We start from the raw sequence: 7,153 nt of genomic DNA on the forward strand, positions 1-7,153 counted from the left end.
CCTCATTCTCTTCCCTTTCTTCTAAGGGCCTGTGAACATCTGTTATGATCTGTGTACATAGCTGTGTGCCCTACCTTGAGCTGCTTGCACTTCTCTATGTTGTTAACACTTGGTAATCACCCTTCTTAACAGCTGGATTTAGGAGGGTCACAGAGTGGTATGTGTTTATAAATTACCAACATCCTTTAACAAAAGCCATTTCAGATTCTGGAATTATTGTTTGGAATGCTAATGGATAATTTTAACTCTGCTAAAGAAGTTTATCTCTAGGGGCTTTGGGAAAGCTGTTTGCTTCACTTCCCACAATTCAGAGAGGGTAGGAGGGAAATGTAAGTGACCCTCCCACCTCACCCTCCTTTCCCTTCTTCCCCCACCCTCTCTCTTCCAGGGGTCCTTTCGATGCCACCAGGAGAGGGCGTGTACACAGGTCTAGTGTCATCCCGATTCCACTCTTCTGCCCACTGCTTTCTCACGTTCTCAATATGCTCAACCACTGATTAGGCTGGAGTGGTTTTTCCGGCCTGTGAAATTACCTGCCATTAGTGGAAAGTGTCCCAGCCTCGTCTCTTGCCAGCTTTGGACTTCGGGCAATTTTCTTAGATTTCTCAACCTGTTTTGGTAAAATAAAGTATGTCTGCCCTTGGCCCCTAGATGTTTTCCTCTCCTCTCTTCTCTAATACCTCCCCCAAACCCCTCCCTAACCCAACCCATCCCGCCTAGGGCCCCTCCTTTCGCAGGGTTCCAGGAAGTGGTTCTGCCAGAGACTGCCTAGGAGCAGCTGTGGGGTCAGGTGACCCAACTCCCCACAGGGGTGACTAAAATGCCAGCGATGCGGATTATTTGGACTTCCTGGGCAGGGCCCGCCACCGCTGTGACTGGTGGGACCTTGGAAGCAACAGTAATTAATATTTTGCCAGGTGTGATTCCAATGGCCCCGCCAAGCAAGGGGTCCCACCCTGAGCAGGGAGTCCGTGGGAACTGCCTGCGCTGCATTCCCCGGCTGGTGATTGTGCCACGTGCTCCTCCTGGGTTCCAGGCTGAATGCAGGGGACGTCCCTAGCCTTGCCCCAGGGTTCAGATGCTGCAGGGTGGAGCATTCCACCCCCATTCTAGCACCCCCCAGTCTCCAGGAGGACGCTCTCAAGGTGTCCCCTCCTAATCCACTTGGACTTGTCCCTGTAGCCCCTAGAGTAAATGTCCTGGTGGCTATAGTTGAGAGGGCACGGAAATTGTGATGTGTTTATTAAAAGATAAAGTGATATAAGATATGTCCTATGGGGGTGTGGTGAGGTGTGGGGGAAGGGGATGTCTCAGTGGGCCCATGCCAGGGCATCCCTTCCCTCTGAGGGACCAGCCACAGGACAGAGTTAAGAGGGTAATAGAAGCAGAGAAAGGCAGAGAGAGAAGTAGAGGAGAATAGAGGTCAGTGGAGAGGGAGTGGGGAGGGAATAGGAGAGAGGGAGAGCAGGAGGGGAAGGAGCAAGAGATCAAGAGAGAGAGAGAGGTGGGGTGGGGGCAAGCAGCCCCTTTTATAGTGGATCAGGCCCACCCGACTGTTGCCAGGTAACTGTGGGGTGGAGTTTAGACAGAATGCTAGCAAGTTGGGGTCGGAATAAGGGTATAATTCCTTCACATGCACACCTTCCAAATTTGTAGGAGCCAGAAACACACAGGGCTCTAGGGCCACACTTTCCATTTCCTTATTTTGTAGAGGATACCATGGCTCCTGAAAGTGGATTCTTCTACCTAGAATTCTACTCAAAACGACTAAATAAGGACAGTGAACTGGAAGCTGGGTTTTGCTGTTGTTGTTTTTTTCTAGACAGGATTTCTCTTTGTAGCCTTGGCTGTCCTGAAGCTCTCTCTGTAGACCAACCTGGGCTCGAAGTCACAGAAATCTGCCTACCTCTGACTCCAGATGCTGGGATTAAAGCCATGTGACACCACCATCAGGCTGGTATTTATTATATTATTATTATTATTATTATTATTATTATTATTATTATTATTATTATTAATGAATGTTTTGCTGGCATGTATGTGAGCGTGCAGTCATACACATTGTCAGAAGAGGACCTAGAATGCCCTGGAACTGCAGTTATAGATGGCTGGAAACCACTATGTGGATGCTTGGAATAGAACCGAGGGCTTCTGTGTGAACAAGTGCACACCTGCCCAGCTCTCCTGCGCCCAGCTCTCCTGCGCCCAGCTCTCCTGAGCCCAGCTCTCCTGCGCCCAGCTCTCCTGCGCCTGGCTGCAGTTTCCAAAATCTTATTGTTTTCTTTTGCTTTCTTTCTTTCTCTCTTTCTTTCCTCCTTTCTTTTTTTTTTTTTTTTTTTTTTTTTTTTGAGACAGGGTTTCTCTGTATAGCCCTAGCTGTCCTGGAACTCACTCTGTAGACCAGGCTGGCCTTGAACTCAGAAATCCACCTGTCTCTGCCTCCTGAGTGCTGGGATTAAAGGTGTGCACCACCATTGCCCAGCTTATTGTTTTCAGTGATGTAGAAAGCACCCCATACCCAAGTTCTGTTATTTCCCCAGCTCCTGGGATCCCTTTTCACGCCCTTCATTTTAAGCTACTGCCATTCCCCCACTTTAAATAAAGGTTTCCCTGGGTAGCCCTGCCTAGCTTTGAACTCACAATCCTCCTGCCTCAGGCTCCCTAGTGCTAAAATTATAGGCACGGTCTACCCTATTGTGACCAGGCTAAACTACTAGCCTCAGCTAAACTCAGGTGTTTGCTGCCAAGCCTTCAGGCAGGGAGCACATTCCAGTTAAAAGGACTGTTTCTGGAGCCAGGCAGTGTGGGTATATGCTGTTAAACCCAGCACTGGGGAGGCAGAAGTAGTTCAAAGCTAACCTGGTCTACAATGAGTTCCAGAGCAGCCAGGGCTACACTAAGAAACTCTGTCTCAAAAAAGTGTTCCTGGGCTTGGAGAGATGGCTCAGTGATTCAGAGCACTGGCTGCTCTTCCAGAGGTCCTGAGTTCAATTCCCAGCAACCACAGGGTAGCTCACAACCATCTGTAATGGAATCCGATGCATTCTTCTGGTGTATGTCTGAAGACAGCTGCAGTGTACTAATATAAACAAAAAAATAAATAATTTTTTTTTTTAAAAAAAGAACAATTTGCTCTTGTTCTTTAAAAAGAAGAAGAAGAGGAGGAAGAAGAAGAAGAAGAAGAAGAAGAAGAAGAAGAAGAAGAAGAAGAAGAAGAGGAAGAGGAAGAGGAAGAAGAAGAAGAAGAAGAAGAAGAAGAAGAAGAAGAAGAAGAAGAAGAAGAAGAAGAAGTATGATGGACAGAGGGAGGGAGTGAAAGCAGGCACCGCCAAAGCTGTTGGGAAGCCTATGGACTCTCCATGAAGGCTGAGTTCAGATTACACTGTACTCTGGCACCTTTCAGCCCCAGGGTGAGAGGAGCCGCTAGCTGTCATTCCTACCAGCAGGGGTTACGTGAGTTTCAGAGACCATGCAGCTAGTTAGTGTCCCCATACAGTTGCAGTCCTAGCAGAAAGCCGCAGCCATAGCCCAGCATCCATGTGTAGTTCATCCTTGTGGTGACTGATTTAGAAATAGGAAAGCTATTCCATCTTTGAGTGTGGAGGAGTCTTAGAGCAAATAATGTATGACATTTACCCTTCCCCTGTAAACATCACAACAGTGCCGGAACACCTAATGCAACAAGGACAAATGTCTAAATTTGCTCAAATGCAAGTGTCGTGTCGTGTGACAAAAACTTTTCCTGGGGAGATAAAACACATTTGTCTCCTCATTCCAGGTAGGGATCCCATGACAGACCAAATACTGGTACCACCAAAGTCCAACTTGATGAACCAATAAGTTTTATTGGGGTTACTTACAGGAGCGGAAATGACGCAAAGACAGCTGCATCACCAAGGTCCACCCTAGCATGGGTGACAGCTCAGAAAAGCTGGGACACCTGGCGCACACTACACTGTAAAACAGCTAGGAGAACGTCCTTAACAGCTGCCTTAGTTGCTTTAAATCTCTTCCAGGCAGGCAGGCAGGCTGGTTTCTGCTTCTCCCAAGCAGTACGTCTAGTCTCAGTCTCTTTTCCTGTCTGAGTCTTCAGTGCAGCTCAGCCTTGCTTCTTCTGAGAGAGATGTGCCGCTTTGTTTACTCTGGGAGGGAGGAGCTTACTCAATCTGATCAGTTTCCGGGAGTTCCTGAAGTGGATTTTTAATTGTTTACCTCCTTGCCTAGGGAGCCCCCTAGAGGATGGGATGCTTTCATCGCAGAGGAAACTGTTACACAACGGTAAGAGGCTGCCTCTAGGGCAAGGAGGCAGCAGGTGTCCTCTCTCCATGTTTGCTCCACAACCATGTTCTATGGATGTTGCCGCGTTTGGAGAAAGAACAGGCCAATGTGTTCTGCACACAAGAAGACTGAGTGAGGCTGACAGCAGTTCCAGGATATTCTTGAGTACATAAATAGTGGTAGAACCTGGGCTAGAGAGTTCACATTCCCAGGTTGAAGTCTTTTTCCCTTCTTTCCATCTACTCATCCACCTACGAAAACACCCTAGCACACAGCTAGGTACTGTACTGGGCTGGTAAACAGACAAGTCAGTCCAGGACGGCACAAAGTATTCTTGAAAGGTGCCAAAAACCTCCCAGTATTCAAGGTATGTAATAATATTTTGAAAATGTATAACTGCTACGAGTTTGTATGATATACCAGGGTGGAGCATGTGTCACACACATGTGTAGGACACATGTGTAGGACAGCGACAGCTCTGTGAAGTCAGTTCTCTCCTTCCACCCTTCTTTTGGATCTAGAGACCAACTTGGGTCACCAGGCCTGGGAGGCAAGGGTCTTTACCTGCTGCTCTGTCTTTCTGGCCCCAGGGAAATGATGTTTTAAAGTAAAATTATTTTTAAAAGATCAGACAAACTAACCATAGCCCATAGGTCTACAGTCTGGTGTTGGTTTTTGTGGTTGAGTCAGAGTCTTGTTATGTAGCCCAGGCTAGCATCCAACTCGTCACCTGGCAGAACTCAGTCTATGGTTGAAGCTGGATGGGGAGATGTCTGAGACCTTGTGAGAAAACTCCGAGTAAACAAAACAAGAGCCTTGTGGCCTCTGTTCCTCCATAACATGGATCTGTTCCTGGAACGTGCTTCTGCATCCTTCCCGAGTGTAGTAAATAGGAGAGGATTCCATGTCAGATTACCCATCAGTATCCAGAATGGAGTTACCGAGCACAAATTACCCTGTGACTGTATACAGACCAAAGTCATACGACCTTTGTTCATGACCTTGCTTAGCCCTCAGAATACCCTCAAAATACAAGGTGTCTGATGCTCTGAATAAAGTTGGCTATTGCATGAGACTGTAGTTTGCCTCATTTTTAGGCCTGGCTCTCATGCTGCTGCAATAGCAACTCTCCTTCCCAGGATTCACACCACTAGCCAACTAGAGAGGCAGCACTGGCCATCGTAACTTAGTCTTTCTGGGAGTACAGGCATGTTGTGGCACACAACTAGCTAGTAGCCTGTTTTGGTTCTGGTTATGTTTTAATAAAGTTATATTGGTTGTTTTTAACATTTCCTATGTGTATAGTGCTTTTACCTATATCTGTGCACAGCCTGTGAAGTCCAAAACATGGGATCAGAACCCTGGAACTGTGGGATCAGAACCCCGGAACTGTGGGATCAGAACCCCGGAACTGTGGGTTCAGAACCTTGGAACTGTGGGATCAGATCCCAGGAACTATGGTATCAGAACCCCGGAACTATGGTATCAGAACCCTGGAACTATGGGATCAGCACCCTGGAACTATGGGATCAGAACCCCGGAACTGTGGGATCAGAACCCTGGAACTGTGGGATCAGATCCCAGGAACTATGGTATCAGAACCCCGGAACTATGGGATCAGAACCCCGGAACTGTGGGATCAGAACCCCGGAACTGTGGGATCAGAACCCTGGAACTGTGGGATCAGAACCCTGGAACTGTGGGATCAGAACCCTGGAACTGTGGGATCAGAACCCTGGAACTATGGGATCAGCACCCTGGAACTATGGGATCAGAACCCCGGAACTACTTTTGTAGATGCCTGTGAACCATCTTGTGGGTGTTAGGAATCAAACCCTGGTCCTCTGCAGGAGAAACCGATTCTCTAAACCTTTGAGCCTCCTCTTCAGCCCAGTTTTGGGATTTTTTTGTTTGTTTGTTTGTTTGGTTGGTTGGTTGTTTTTTTGTCTTTTTGTTTGTTTTTGTTTTCTGGGTTTTTTTTTTGTTTGTTTTGTTTTGTTTGTTTTTGCTGGCTAGTTTTTTGTCAGCTTAACACAAACTGGAGCCAGCAGGGAAGACTGAGAAGATCTTCAGATTGACCTATGGGTGAGTCTGTTGCACAGTTTTTGATTAATGATTGATATGGGAGGGCCTAGCTCACTGTGGCTGGTGCCACACCTGTGGATGAAAAACTGGCTGAGCAAGCCACGGAGAGTGAGCAGGAAGCCCACAAGGAGTCTTCCTTCCCCAACAGGTGCCACCACAGGTGTCAGGAATGGAGCCCAGGTCCTCTCTAGTTCCTGCCTCTGGGTGCCCTACTTTAGCTCCGGCCCTGACTTCCCTTCATGCTGGACTGTAACCTGTACAATGACGTAAACCCTTTCCCCTCTGAGTTGCTTTTGCTGTTTATCATAGCAATAGAAAGCAAACCAGGATAGGTGGTCTCATGTACCCCAGGCTGGCCTTGTATTTTCTATGCAGCTGAAGATAACTTTGATCTTCTCATCTTCCACTTCCTCAATACTAAAATAGCAGGCATGCATTACCATACCTAACTTTGAAATAAAGTCGTGTGTGTGTGTGTGTGTGTGTGTGTGTGTGTGTGTGTGTGTAGGTACTTGTATGTAGGCACATGTGATTGCATGTTTATGTGTGTTCACTTGGAGGCCAGAGCAACACAATCAGGTGTCTTCTTCGATTGGTTTCCACATTATCTTTTGAGACAGAGTCTCTTACTGAACTTGGAGCTCACTGATTCTGCTAGAGCAGCTGGCCAGGAAGCCCACAAGGAGTCTTCCTTCCCCAACAGGTGCCACCACAGGTGTCAGGAATGGAGCCCAGGTCCTCATGCCAGTGTCCAAGTGCTGTGTTAACTGAGCCCTCTCCCCAGCTCCCT

Source organism: Mastomys coucha, unplaced genomic scaffold (assembly GCF_008632895.1).
Source record: "Mastomys coucha isolate ucsf_1 unplaced genomic scaffold, UCSF_Mcou_1 pScaffold21, whole genome shotgun sequence".
Classification (NCBI taxonomy): domain Eukaryota; kingdom Metazoa; phylum Chordata; class Mammalia; order Rodentia; family Muridae; genus Mastomys; species Mastomys coucha.